The 15,565-nt window shown below is 43.8% G+C and overlaps 1 protein-coding gene across 2 annotated transcripts in view; it reads right to left on the reverse strand.

Moving 5' to 3' along the window:
- The window catches only part of MBP (myelin basic protein), an 831,359-nt gene that overhangs the window by 360,549 nt on the left and 455,245 nt on the right, over positions 1–15,565 (reverse strand). The gene's annotated exons all lie outside the window — the stretch shown is intronic.

Here is a 15,565-nt window from a genome sequence, read left to right on the forward strand (position 1 = left end):
TAAGTAGCAAAGTATCACAGAGGCGTGGCTCCATATCAGCTCCTACCCAGCCTTCTCCACCTTAAATAGGCTACCAGGACAGTGTCTCTCGTCATGTCCTACAGCAGAAGGCAGGGTCTGCTCGGACAAGGGAATCCAGAGTACAGCACAGCTTTAACAGTGAGTGCAGATTCAGACATCTAAATCCCTTCTTAACTCTAAGGTCAGGTAGCAGTGCGTTAGGAATGGACAAGCCTTCCAGTGGCGGATATAGCTGGCCAGCCTGGGCTTAGCAATTTAAGGAACCTCAGAGACATGTGATAGAGTGAACTGTAGGCTGAATAACCTGTCTGTGGGTACGAGAGCAATCCCAGGACAGGACAATCCCTAAATCGCATTTCCAGCTTCAGCCTCATCTTACTAAGACCTAAAGCCACTTATTTGTCAGATAAATGAAAAATCCAAAGGGTTGCATTCATTCAGCATCATTATTTGCCTCCCTTGTAACTGAACTGCAAACTTAGAATTTCCAACTTTTGGGATAACAACTATTACAGCTGTGCCCTTGGGCCGAATCAAATACACCACGAGGATTGGTAATTCTAACATGAAATCTCTGCCATTTCCATCTCTTTTCTTGTTTGTATATTATTAGGCGTGACTCCAGTTATTTGTAGTGAGCAAATGTTCATGTTTGTGAGAAATGGAAGTATACAAAAGAGTGATGGTAGAATGCTTGAATTAATCTCAGCCACTGGTCATTACTCTGAATCCTATTGCAGTCCATTGTTATTTTACACACAATGCCACCTTGGTTTGGATCCAGCCATATCCAAATCAGTCTTGAGCCTGCTCCAATAGGAGCAGTCCAGTCCAAATGACCAGGCCAGGTCCTCCTTGAGCCTGAACACAAACAAGTCAAGACCTGGATAGGTGTGGCTTGCTTTCAGTGGCACAGTGAGCACATGACCCATGTCTGGTCCTAGCCATTTCACTTAGGGCATCATATTAGTATATAAGTATAAAAAGCTGTGATGGGTGGAATGCTTGTGAAAGCAAAATGCCTGAGGTTTCTCTAAAAGACAAGAATTACCTGAAATATGCCAGGGCCAAGGGCAGACATTCTGCAAATGCCTACTCTTTTAACGCACATCAACAAAGTTCTTTGTCCCTGTGATACTGTGCCACAGTGTCCAAAAGTAAAGATTTTAAAGAAGTCCTTCAGCATTCGTGTCATTAAGTGGGTTATTAATTTGGAAAGGGGGAACCCTTCCTCACTTAATAAATACACCCTCCTTATGTCTCAACACCAGATTCAGTGGCACAAGCAGGAAATTTCTCAGACAAATGAGTGTTCATTTTAAGCAGTACCAACAACTTTAAAGGGCCTAATTACGACTTTGGCAGTTGGACCGCCAAACCGCCACTGTGGCGGTTGCGAAAGCCCGCTGCATCGGCTATCCCACCGTTGCTGTATTACCATTTTCCGGATGGCCCAGCAGTCTATGCTGAAACAGAGTACCAACGGAGTTGAGGTGCAATACAGAAAATAAAGATAAGTACAATGTGTGCACATCAGGAAACATGTATATATTTTGTAAGTGTAGAACAGTGTATGTAGACAAGTTTAATGTATGTATCGCTGTTTGTTCAAGTGCATGAATGACATAGGAGAAGTGAAGGTGTCTCCTACCTTTGATTCCGGGACATCAGGGTGCAGAGCATTGTGGCTAGGTGGCAGCAGCACAGGAGCGACCTGGACACACATATGCTGCAGTAGAACCCTGAAAAAAGGTGAGTTTTCATCCCTTTTCTCCCTTTCCGCTGCCCTTAGCATGACTGTACCCCCGCCAGTGAAAGCTCTGCTGAAAGGCAGGGCGTCATCCGTACGGTTGTGACTGTGGCAGGACAGTCTCCTTTAGCTGCTGCATACTTAACCAACGTGGTGGTGGTAGCAGGTGTCTTGGTGGTGGCAGCAGCCTTGGAGCTGGCTTTCCAACAGCATCATAATCTGGTGGTCGAACCTATGAGCTTGTGACAGTTGGACCACCACTGCCAGCATGGCAGTCCCAAGACCGCACTCATGATCAGGCCCAAAGTCAAGAAACAATAACAATTCCTGAGCCAAATCAGAAAAAGAGAGAGGATGTAGTAACCAAAAAGACACCAAAATAGTTCAAAGCAGATAGAGTCAGTGATATTTGTTTTTAAAAGTTTCAAGGAATAAAGCACCTGGAAAATAAGGTGCCTTGGAAAAATATTAGTTAGCTGACCTGGACCAAAATATCAGTTCTCCGGTAAACTGGAATGGATATTAAGTTTATCGCTTCCAAGCAGAGGTCATACTCTAGGCTTTTAGAAACCTTTGGCTTGTTCTCTGTTACGGAGGTCAAAGTCTTCCAGTGGGCAGTGTTGGAGACTGAAGCCTACGAGGTCCTTCAAAGTCAGATACATATTGTTGAGTTTCCACTGCAATTGTTGATATTAAGCTAAGAATATCTGAGCCTTAATTATTATTCAAGCTAAAGCTTTCTCGTGACAAAAAAAAAACATGGTGATTACATGAGCAGATTTTGAGAGGAAATTATCAATGCCTCTTTACTGTAATTTTCCTGCTACAAAGTTTATCTGCTTAGATGATTAGAGATGCTCATGTTGTCTATATTTGTCTGATGCAAAGTAGCACAAGTGCCAGAAACGATTTCCTATAAAAGAGACACATTTCTAATCTATGAAAGCTCTTCAAATTTAGAAGCCCGCGTCTTTTATGAAATAGCACAGGAGTGCACCTTTAAAGTGCTTTGTCCATCCAACAGAGAGCACATTTGTCCACAGAGATGTGTTCCAAGAAGCCTTGGGCTTTTGACTTGTACAAGAAGAAATAACTGATTAATGTGACATACTTTGTCCACTGGCTGCCTTCTCCCAACCTCAAACTGTTGCCTATCACCTTTAATCCCTTCCTTACTAAGTGTCCCAGCCAACTTTTTGCTTGCCTCCATTCCAGGGCAGATATAAACGTGGATCTTCTGCATCACCAAGATAGTCTTAAGCATCTGCTCAAGATACAGTCCATGCAGTTCCTCTTGCACCCCCATTGTCTCCTGGCCTCCAGTGATAAGGATTGCCAGAACTGAACCCAGGATGACAGCTCCTTCAAGGATATGCATCATTCAAAGATATACAATCACACAACAAAGCTGCTGAAGGGCCTGCACTTGGCAGAACTGTGAAAGAACCAAAATAGATACACATTACTAGTATTTTTGTCTTTACCCTTATATAACTAGGAATTTGTCCAGATTCTGGAATTTGGAACTAAAACTATCTGGATGGACTACTTTCCTTATTTCAACTGTTGTACATGCGCAACCATAAATCAAGATTGATCACAACGGTTCGTACATGAAAACTGCTTTTGCACTTGCTAAGAAAGTATGTGTAGTTAGTAGATTTCTTGGTGAAAACGACGTTTGCACATGCTAAAAGGGAAAGAAGAGTATATTTTCGGTGAAAATTCTTGCACATGCGAATATGGAGTGTGTAGTATTTCCCCCACTGAAAAATGCTTTTAAACATGGCTTAGATGGAAGGTGTAGGAGATTCTGCAATGAAAACCGATTTTACACATGTTTACGTGTAATATGTAAGTGTTTTCCTCTGTGAAAATGGATTTCACACATGCTTAGGTGGAATGTGTAGTCGTTTCTTCTTTAAAGAATGATTTTACACATGCTTAGGTAGAATATGTAGTAGTTTCCACAGAGAAAACTACTTTAGCACATGCTTGTCCTGTGACGTCATCAGGCTCCAAAGCCACATGAGTATTTAAGCTGTGTTGTAATCAGTATACAGGTATGTGCATACCAGCCCACTTCCTGGTGATGTCACTGAGAGGAGATTGCATTCTATGCTAAAATACATAATGTTTGTTTTTTAAAAACTGCTAGACAAGTGTCTTACCGTGAAGCACACAGGGTCAGCTTTTGGAGGGAATGAAAGCGGACTGTGGAAGCGACATAACTTTGCCAATTGTAATTTCACAGGCAACCACTAGGGCACCGCAGCTTCGAAGGTATACAGGTATATTCCTTCAAGGCTCTCGACATTATTTTTACCAGAAAGCAACCCATACTTCACCCACCATTTCAATGAAAACTTTAACATTCATCACATCTATATACGAACAAAGAGTTTCTGGCAGAAATCATATTGTTTCATTACCACTTTCGAGTTCTTGTATTTTATATTTAAGCATGTTTGGTGCCCCATGGTTCCTGGCGTACAGCCCCCCTTTTCCTGGTTCTTTTGTCGTTATGAACTGCAAATGTACAAGTACTTGTAGTCATGGTGGTCATAAAGTGGCAGACCACAGGGCTGATGGGTAATATATAACATACACAGCGAGTAAGAGGAAGCTCAGCCTGATGTGCCGGGTCCCGTATTACATAAGAAAGAGACTACGAAAACGTTTGGTTTCGGGTTTGAGGACAGTTGGTCTTGGTACAATTCGCTGCTAGCTACTAGCTCTCTGCTGCTAACTACGAGCGCCTAAGGGCACTGGAGCAGTTTCTCAAGTGCCACCTGTTCATGAGTGTCACCAGCTCTTAAGGGCAGACCAGGTGCGCAAAGAGCCCAAAGCCCCACCATCTGTCGCAGGAAGTGGAGTTCTGCCTCATTAACCACCACAGGCAGCCAACTAACAGTCTTTAATGAGGTCAAGTGCACTGGGAGCAAACCTGTATGAAACAACACCAGAGAAGCAAGGCCTTGCCAACAAAGTGAGGACATGTTTGCTTCAACTTATGATTGGCAAAAGAAGCAATGTCTGCTTTCATTCCCTATTTTTCAAGGAAGTTACCAAAGCACAGTAGTGAACTGATAGATGTCAAAGAAAAACATATATTTCATGTAAGCATGTGTAATGGGTGATACATACTCGGAGATTGTGAAGTCACATTAAAACCTGCTCACGTGTCCACTGTAGTCTGCGTAATGATAGTACACATATTTATGTTCTCAATAAACGACAAGGCCATCCTCTGATGGTAGGTATAGTATTTACGAGGAAATCTCTCAATCCTGCCCCCGGCTCACCTCACAGGGGACAACTGCCTACCTGAGTGTGACAGCACACAAATCTACAGAAAAACAATGAACGTAATTACATCATGAGCTGCAGACAGAAAAGATGGAATGTACTATTAGCATCCCCGCATTAAGGACCTACTCTAAACCTTGAACCTAATGGGATTTTTGTTGGCAGCCTCTTAATATTGCCAGTGTTCACAAAAAGTGATAAAATGCTTACCAAATACATATTTTATTGATGAACACACTTTATTCAACTACATAAGCTTTATATTAGAACTTTGGAATGCTGGGGGCTCCATTGAAAACAATGGAGTGCTGCGGGATTTTAGAGGCCAGTAAAAGCCCGCAGCACCAACATTCCAATGTTCGCTTTATTCACAGCAACAGCTGTGAACAAAGCCTAACGGAGCCCGAGGGGATTTTAATCCCCTCGGGCTCCGTGAACATTTTTTTTTTTAATAGAACATTCTGCCCTGTGTGGCAGAATGTTCTAATAGCCTTAGAACCCGCCGTAGCGGGCTCTACCGGGTATTAAAGTCCCTCTCCCTTGTTAAATGCCCTCGCCTTCGGCTTGGGCATTTAACGCGGGGAGCGGACCTTTAATAGCCGGTAGAGCCCGCTACGGCGGGTTGTAAGGCTATATTCAATGTGCGGTGAAATAGGGGTGCAGCAGCCATTTGTTCCTCAGACAGCCATTCTGCGTTTCAGGGAGAAACTGAAGAAAACAGTTCATAATGGATTGAGATGTCACTTAGAACCAGGCTGCTGGCATTTATATTCATATTTCAGTATTACAAAAGTAATTTTATTAACCTTGTGATTACTCTGGGTGCTAAGAAAAATATCTGTGTCATACACAGAACACCCATGTGAAAACCATCTATTTCTGGAAGGTGGATCATTCTTTCATTCCACCAGGGAAATATGGTGCAAATTTCCCTCCTACTGCAATGCAACATTCAGTGCCCACGCCATACTCAAAATATAAAGGAAGCAAAGCATAATAACAACGAAACTCTTCAACAAATCACAAAAGTCAGTCAGTGAAGAAAGAAAATGATCAAAAGTATAAATGCTTTTTAATAGTCCGTTTTTGGTGGAACTCCACCTTAAAGTGTGCAATACCTTAGCAGTCCACAGCAGTACACTATCTCACAGTAAGACTCCACCATGGACGGCACTTCCCCATCAGCAGGTTCGTGGGGCACAGGTTGGGACACACCTTTCATGCTCCACCTTGCAGGTAAATACTGTGGCAGCACCTCCCACAGTGATGGTCGCCTCATTAGCAGAGGGAGATTGGAAAGACCAGGCTGTGTCAGTACCTACTTAAATTGGAAAAAGGGGTAGACGCACACCTGAATAAGGGAGTGCTCCCCAATTTGTGTAAGTTCTGCTGTCTTTCAAGAAAATACATGATGTCAGACAATCAGGACTTCAACATCAACCAGGGCTCCAACCTAGGCGGGCGACTATACATCTTGCATACATAAAATATATGGGTAGAGGGTCTGGTCTCCATCAGAGGATTACTCTTTATATTTGTATTTCCAGGGGGCAATGTTAAATCCTGACGTTTTTCTTAAAACCCAGTATAACCACGAGGAAACTACAATCAGTTTCGATATAATTAAATGTGACTGTGTTTCTTTTCCAAACGAGTACATGGAGACAAAAGGAATCCGGTTTCTGAACTTTTAGATAACAACAGGAGTATTGCTGAGTGAGGTAAAAGGCTGAGAAGAATTAGAGTTACAGAGTCTCTCCCTGTCTGCATGGCTCAGGCTTTACCCAGACAGAGGGGTGGCGCGGACTAAAAGAATCCACTTCACGAATTGTTCCCGCACAGACCAAGGTGCATCGTCTTCTCACCTTCAAGGTTCTGTCACAACTCCTCCCCCGTTCTCCATCACAAAGTGGCACTGAAACGCCCTGGTCCTGTGCCGCAGCCAACATTAGGCTTGCTCTGGTTATGTTATCAGTACATTGCTCCAATAGAACAGAAAATTAAATCATACATCAGAAGCCTATCTTTCCATTTTCACTGCGCAGACTTTATTAAAACTTCGACCAAGGGACTATAATCGAGCTTTGCTACGCTTTAGATTTTTTCATAAATCATTTGATGCTATTATGATTTTTCTACTGGTGATTTGTTTCTTTCCTGTTTATAAACCAGTGGGGCTTGTGCTGTTAATGGACCTGAAAGAAACAGATTACTGAATCCCACACGTTTCAAGTCCCATTTATCATTTTAGCTAAATATCCCTCCCTGTAAAATAAAACACTCAAGAGGAATATATGTTCGAGGTTTTGAGGAAATTATCAATGATTCTTCACCTAAATTTTCTGCTTCAAAATTAGTCCCGTTTATATTATTAGCAGGGCTCGAGTGGCTTACATTGTTCTAACGAAAAATATCACAAATGCCTGCAGCAATTTCCTAAAATTACATGCAACCTAAATAAAGCTTCTGTATACAGCCTCTTTCTCAGAATTCTGATGCATCCTGGACAGAGTGTCTTGTTCCAGGTCTGGGAAATCTTTAGCCCAGTTTTTCTATCAAAGAAGATTGAAGCGCTTTTCAAGGTGCTTTGTCCATCCAGTTAAGCACAGTGAAATCATTTGTAGGTCAGTGCTCCTTGTCCACCCAAGAGAGTGCAGACAAATTATTTGTGCAATCTGTACCTCAGAAGGCTTTTACACAGGGATGTGTTCCAACAGGTCTTTGGCTGTTGACTTGTACCGCAAAAAGCAGTAAGCCCAAGTGATGATCTACTTCTCTTCTTGGCTGCAAACTACCCACCCCAACCTGTTGCATCTTATCTTTACTTCATCACTCAGCTACTGCCCCAACCTGCTTTTTGAATGCACCAATGCCGTTTGGGCTTCAAACCTGGATCAATAATACCACCAACATATCCATAGATGTTACTCAAGGACATGTAATCACACAACAAAGCCAGCTGAATACTTGCACTTATATGTTTGTCGCTATAGGATACAACCAAAATAACTAATTAGTGCAGAATGTTGTTTTGACTTCGGCTGTATACAACTAGGAATGTGTCCATTTACTAGAATGGTGGCTAATTTGAGCTTGATTGACCTTTTTCATTCTTTCAGTTACTGTGACTACATAACTATGTATCTGAATGAGCAGGCAATATACATGGCGGAAAGTGAAGCTTTTGTAGCCTGGACATTGCTTTTTGCAGAAGACAAAACGAAATGTGTAGTAGTATATTTGGAGGTGGCCAGCAAAGGCTGCACCTATCACGGGAGGACTATAGTTAATGTGTGGATGAAAATAAAATAGGGACAACTGTGTTAGTAGCTTTTTAATTTTAGTAATCTTGTTCTTACTGTAGTCAATTTCTTAAGGGATATCACTTTCTGGAACCTCATCAGTCACGGGTCACATGACTACTTCCTGTGATGTTATTAGAGTCCAAGGGCAAGTGTGTATTGCCACTACCTGTGGTTTCATTGGGAGAGGATGGTCTGCCAATGTCACAAAGTATGAGTTGTACAAGTGTCACTATTAGTCTAATTACTTCCCGTTACAGCTTAGCATATGTAAGACTTTCACTGTACAAAAGCCCAACTTATTGGCCTTGTCAACACTTATTTTTAATGTACTTTATTTCAAAATACCCAAAGCTTGCTGTGATCGTTTTTAAGGCTGAATTGGTTATATTGAAAAGCTCTGCAAGATAGGCGTTTTACTGTGACATATGAGGCAGACACTTTGTGGACACAATGAAATGGGGAGTTAGCAAAAAGAGCTATATTTGCCACTGCTCCATACACAACACCATAACAACCTTTTGTTGTCAGTACAGAGCTATTGCTGCCAAAGACAAGGCCCAGTGCAGTTTCAAAGGTATTTACACATTAACAATTGTAAATCATTTGTTCACATGAAAGTAGCCAGTATTTCTGTCAGTATTTCAGCAAATGCTTTCCTGGTGGAATGTTTTCATACAAATGAAAATTTGCTAACGGAAATCTTTCTGTTTCATTGCTAGTTTTGATTTTGACTTCTTTATAGTAAGGGCTTTCAGGGGTTTGTGCCTCCTTGCTTCCATCATCACACAGCCTTACTCTTCCTCTTTAGTCTTTCGTCATCACCCGCTGCACATTTACTAATACTTACAGCCATGCGGATAAAGAAATTGCAGCCAACATGGCAGATGAAAAAACATAACATACAAAGCGAGCAAGAGCACAACCAAACCTTTTGTGACTGGTAGTATTTTCAGGTAGAGCAGTGGCTCTCTAGGTTTGCCTGTTTGGGATGAGCTGGCCTTTGTACAAATCACCTGGTAGCTAGTAGCTCTCTGCTGAGAACTAAAGGGCAGCTGTTGCAATGCCATCTGTTCAGCAACGTGACTGGCTGTCACTAGGAGACCAGGTGTAGCACAGAGCCGAGAGGCTGAACAGTCCTTTAGAGCAAGTGAACAGTTCGGCAGCATTATCCACAACAGGCAGTGTCAACTAACATTCTCTTATGATGTATATTGGGAGTAAAACTGTGTGAACGAACCCTAGTGAACCAACACGATGCCAACCGAGTCAGGGCTCCAACTGATCATTCCTAAAAGATGCAATGACTGCTTTCGCTCTTACCTTTTCAAATTAGCTGGCAAGATGCAAACTGGCAAAGGTACGTTGTCGTTACAGACTGGTAGGTACGAAACAAAGGGTCTGCTCGGGAAAACAAACTGTAAGGTACTTGGATGTAATGAACTCACTCGCATCAAACAGTGTCCAGAAGTGTAATGAGACTGCAAAATCGCCTTAAAAAATCTTGCACCCTGATGTAGGAAAGTACCATCTTGCCTGGCATGTTACCCCCATATTTCACTGTGTATATGTTGTTTTAGTTGTATGTGTCACTGGGACCCTGCCAGCCAGTGCCCCAGTGCTCATAAGTGTGCCCTGTATGTGTTACCTGTGTTATGACTAACTGTCTCACTGAGGCTCTGCTAATCAGAACCTCAGTGGTTATGCTCTCTCATTTCTTTCCAAATTGTCACTAACAGGCTAGTGACCAATTTCACCAATTTACATTGACATACTGGAACACCCTTATAATTCCCTAGTATATGGTACTGAGGTGCCCAGGGTATTGGGGTTCCAGGAGATCCCTATGGGCTGCAGCATTTCTTTTGCCACGCATAGGGAGCTCTGACAAGTCTTACACAGGCCTGCCACTGCAGCCTGAGTGAAATAACGTCCACCTTATTTCACAGCCATTTACCACTGCACTTAAGTAACTTATAAGTCACCTATATGTCTAGCCTTTACCTGGTAAAGGTTAGGTGCAAAGTTACTTAGTGTATGGGCACCCTGGCACTAGCCAAAGTGCCCCCACATAGTTCAGGGCAAATTCCCCGGACTTTGTGAGTGCGGGGACACCATTACACGCGTGCACTACACATAGGTCACTACCTTTGTGTAGCTTCACAATGGTAACTCCGAATATGGCCATGTAACATGTCTATGATCATGGAATTGCCCCCTCTATGCCATCCTGGCATTGTTGGCACAATCCCATGATCCCACTGGTCTCTAGCACAGACCCGGGTACTGCCAAACTGCCTTTCCAGGGGTTTCACTGCAGCTGCTGCTGCTGCCAACCCTGCAGACAGGTTTCTGCCCTCCTGGGGTCCAGCCAGGCTTGGCCCAGGAAGGCAGAACAAAGGACTTCCTGAGAGAGAGGGTTTTACACCCTCTCCCTTTGGAAAAAGGTGTTAAGGCAGGGGAGGAGTAGCCTCCCCCAGCCTCTGGAAATGCTTTCATGGGCACAGATGTGCCCATTTCTGCATAAGCCAGTCTACACCGGTTCAGGGACCCCTCAGCCCTGCTCTGGCGCGAAACTGGACAAAGGAAAGGGGAGTGACCACTCCCCTGACCTGCACCTCCCCTGGGAGGTGCCCAGAGCTCCTCCAGTGTGCTCCAGACCTCTGCCATCTTGGAAACAGAGGTGCTGCTGGCACACTGGACTGCTCTGAGTGGCCAGGGCCAGCAGGTGACGTCAGAGACTCCTTCTGATAGGCTCCTTCAGGTGTTGCTAGCCTATCCTCTCTCCTAAGTAGCCAAACCCTCTTTTCTGGCTATTTAGGGTCTCTGCTTTGGGGAATTCCTTAGATAACGAATGCAAGAGCTCATCCGAGTTCCTCTGCATCTCTCTCTTCACCTTCTGCCAAGGAATCGACTGCTGACCGCGCTGGAAGCCTGCAAAACTGCAACAAAGTAGCGAAGACGACTACTGCGACACTGTAACGCTGATCCTGCCACCTTCTCGACTGTTTTCCTGGTGGTGCATGCTGTGGGGGTAGTCTGCCTCCTCTCTGCACTAGAAGCTCCGAAGAAATCTCCCGTGGGTCGACGGAATCGTCCCCCTGCAACCGCAGGCACCAAAGAACTGCATCACCGGTCCTCTGGGTCTCCTCTCAGCACAACGAGCGAGGTCCCTTGAACTCAGCAACTCTGTCCAAGTGACTCCCACAGTCCAGTGACTCTTCAGTCTAAGTTTGGTGGAGGTAAATCCTTGCCTCCCCACACCAGACTGCATTGCTGGGAACCGCGTGTTTTGCAGCTACTCCGGCTCCTCTGCACTCCACGAAGATTTCCTTTGTGCACAGCCAAGCCTGGGTCCACGGCACTCTAACCTGCATTGCACGACCTCCTGAGTTGTCCTCCGGCGGCGTGGGACTCTCTTCTGCAACTTCGGGTGAGCACCATTTCACTCCACTTCGTAGTGCCTGTTCCGGCACTTCTGTGGGTGCTGCCTGCTTCTGAGAGGGCTCCTTGTCTTGCTGGGCGCCCCCTCTGTCCCCTGACGCAATTGGCGACATCCTGGTCCCTCCTGGGCCACAGCAGCATCCAAAAAACCCTAACCGTGAGCTTTGCAGCTAGCAAGGCTTGTTTATAGTCTTTCTGCAGGAAAACACTTCTGCACGACTCTTCACGACGTGGGACATCCACCCTCCAAAGGGGAAGTTTCTAGCCCTTGTTGTTCTTGCAGAATCCTCAGCTTCTACTGTCCAGTAGCAGCTTCTTTGCACCCACAGCTGGCATTTCCTGGGCATCTGACCACTCTCGACTTGATCGTGACTTTTGGACTTGGTCCCCTTGTTCCACAGGTACCCTCGTCTGGAAATCCATCGTTGTTGCATTGCTGGTTTTGGTCTTTCCTGCAGAATTCCCCTATCACGACTTCTGTGCTCTTTGGGGAACTTTAGTGCACTTTGCACTCACTTTTCAGGGTCTTGGGGTGGGCTATTTTTCTAACCCTCACTGTTTTCTTACAGTCCCAGCGACCCTCTACAAGGTCACATAGGTTTGGGGTCCATTCGTGGTTCGCATTCCACTTTTGGAGTATATGGTTTGTGTTGCCCCTATCCCTATGTGTCCCCATTGCATCCTATTGTAACTATACATTGTTTGCACTGTTTTCTATTGCTATACTGCATATTTTTGGTATTGTGTACATATATCTTGTGTATATTTGCTATCCTCATACTGAGGGTCCTCACTGAGATACTTTGGCATATTGTCATAAAAATAAAGTACCTTTATTTTTAGTATATCTGTGTATTGTGTTTTCTTATGATATTGTGCAAGTGACACTAGTGGTACTGTAGGAGCTTCACTCGTCTCCTAGTTCAGCCTAAGCTGCTCTGCTAAGCTACCTTTTCTATCAGCCTAAGCTGCTAGACACCCCTATACACTAATAAGGGATACCTGGGCCTGGTGCAAGGTGTAAGTACCCCTTGGTACACACTACAAACCAGTCCAGCCTCCTACACCTGAACATTGTATTGTGTTAAAAAGCATACATGCTCAGTGTTCCCATACTAAAATGGCAACCACAATAAAAGTTACATGGCAAATGTTATACCAGGTAGAGGTAAAGAAACCCAAGCCTGTCAGGCCAGCTCTCTGGAGACTATTACATTGAGGGTCCACTGGGCAACCCTTGCAGCAAGCAGGGTCGGACTACAATACAGAGTAATCGGGTAGTGGCCGAAGGGGTAGTCTTACAGGTCAGTGTCTGGGCCATTTTTTGGCTGTTTGTGGGCCTGTTTTATAGTCCACGTGGCCAGTCTGTACTGTTAATTTCCCTGATTTTAAAACAGGCATTGTCTACAGCAAGCACAGATCCATCCAGCTTCCATACTTTGCAAATCATGTATACAGCGTGTTCAAACCAGCCCCAGTTTGCAAACATGGGTCACAATTTTATCTATAATCTGATTCATTAATGGAGGCCACTTTATTCCCCGGGCCTATTTTCTGTCCCAGTCCGACCCTGGCGGTAAGTATTGGCTGCTGTCCCTTGAACCACAGAAACCAGCCATGACAGCAAGTTAATCAAATTGCCAAGTATCTCCATTTTAGGCATTAGATTTCAAGGTGTACCGTGGTCGAACAGAAAAGGCTTAATCTTGGAGGGTGGAGTGGGTCAGAACATAAGATACAGAAATAATGCAATAATTAATGGGAAAACATGAGGCTTTTACTGTCAAGCCCATTTGCCTAGTAATATTTGCCATGCAAAGCTTGCAGTGGTACTGTGATGTTATACAAAGAAAGAAAGGGCCAGGCTCTCTGGTTACATCATGTGCGTAAACAGGTACAGCAACAAAACCATCGTCTATGCAAACCAGCTAAGGCGCAGAGTCTAGTATATGCGAGCAAGCAGACCATTCAGAGCAAAACTCAGCACAGTCTCAATTATCCGTGTATCACTGTCTCTTGCCACCACCACGGTTCATTGTCGGTCACTATGTCACTTAAGTCAGAGCTAGCCCTCGGCGTAAGAGGAACACTGCTGCTCCAAGGCATCCTGGGAGAGCAGCAGGAAGAAGCGTGAAACACGTGCTGCTCATTGCCACGGCAGGAGCAATGTGGAGGCTAGCGTGGGAAGTGTTCAATGTGGTCAAAGAAAGGCAGAGCGAGGAGACACCGGCAGAAGTCAAATGCAAGAAGGTTGTGCTTCGCGATACACAACAAAATGGGCCAGGTTGGGAGTCTTAAAAAGGGAGAATCTGACAGAGTGATCAATCCTCTTATGCATCCTTCGCACAACTACGCTCTCGGCGAGGTTCAGATTGCTGTGTTTGCCATTTTACATGCAGTATACTTCCGAGTGGAGGTTTTAATTGTGGCACACAATAAGGGATACTTCAGTTGTCCAAAACACCCTTGAGCTTATAGCAGGAAACCGGTCTCCAGAGGGTGAATCCATTCCCAATTTTACTTGGTGTTTGGGTTCCCATGCAAACCTTCCTTTGCTGTGAACTATGTGCATAGAACAACAGTGCAGGATGGGAGATACTGCATTATGACAAACCATCCTTAAACTCAGTAACTTTGTGCCACACTGTTCCAAAGTGGGCTTTGACTTTCATATTCTACTGAGCCTACTTCTCCTCGGCACCAAGAACATACATAAATTACATATAATTCAGCTTGGTTTATATACAGCCCCGTCATATACGACATGGAGCACTTTCTAGATGCATTTAGCTGTGTTCAGTCAATTGCACAAATAATGCTTCCTACTCCCCAAGTCTTTTCAAACTAGTGTATGCTTGGACTTAAAATGTGTAGTGCAATTTGCCTTCATACACTCGGTTATACCTGTGAACATGTACAGACAACCCCTCCTTCATCCAAAGACCAAATCAACATGAGACACAGTGATGCGACGAGAAAAAACACACCCAAAGCTCCTTCCATCATTATACAGGCGTAGGTTTTAGAACATTAGAACTTTTGACAGAAAATACTAATAAAAAGGCCAGCGAAAAATGAGTAAGCTAAGGGAAAAAATGCACCAAAGCATGGATCTGCCTGGAGAAGAAATTATGCACAATTACGGTGTAAAATATTAAGTAATAGAACATCAATGCAACTGGAATCGGAAATTAACATGAGTAAAAAAGAAAAAAAGGACTGAAACCAAATAATGAGATATTATTTAGAGTGCGGGCCAGTACTGCAGACTGCAGTCCAAGTTAATTATTGAGTGGGAGGAAAACCAGAAAAACAAATCAACGCAGATTTAAAAACACAACTGCAAATATAACTTGACGCTCAGTTTCTGGGTGTGATTTTCAAATGGCAGATGGAGTGCACTGTAAATACCAAGTAAATAGTCAACGTGCTCCAACAAAATGTCAGAAAACATAGATATGATCAGATAGAATATTCATATGCCGATGGAAAGATTTGCTAAATTAACTAACAACGGGTATAAACATGTAAGTAACTGGGATAACAGTCCACAGACCAGAAAGTGGGGTTATAACAATCAAGGGAAACAATAAATCACGATACTATGGTATAAAAAACATATGAGATCGAAGACCTTAACATAAGAACTTTCAACAGCACATACATAACCTATAAAGGCAACACCATTCAAAATACTAACCAAAACAATTTGCAGCCACTAATAATGATAATGTTATTT

Source organism: Pleurodeles waltl, chromosome 2_1 (assembly GCF_031143425.1).
Source record: "Pleurodeles waltl isolate 20211129_DDA chromosome 2_1, aPleWal1.hap1.20221129, whole genome shotgun sequence".
Lineage (NCBI taxonomy): Eukaryota > Metazoa > Chordata > Amphibia > Caudata > Salamandridae > Pleurodeles > Pleurodeles waltl.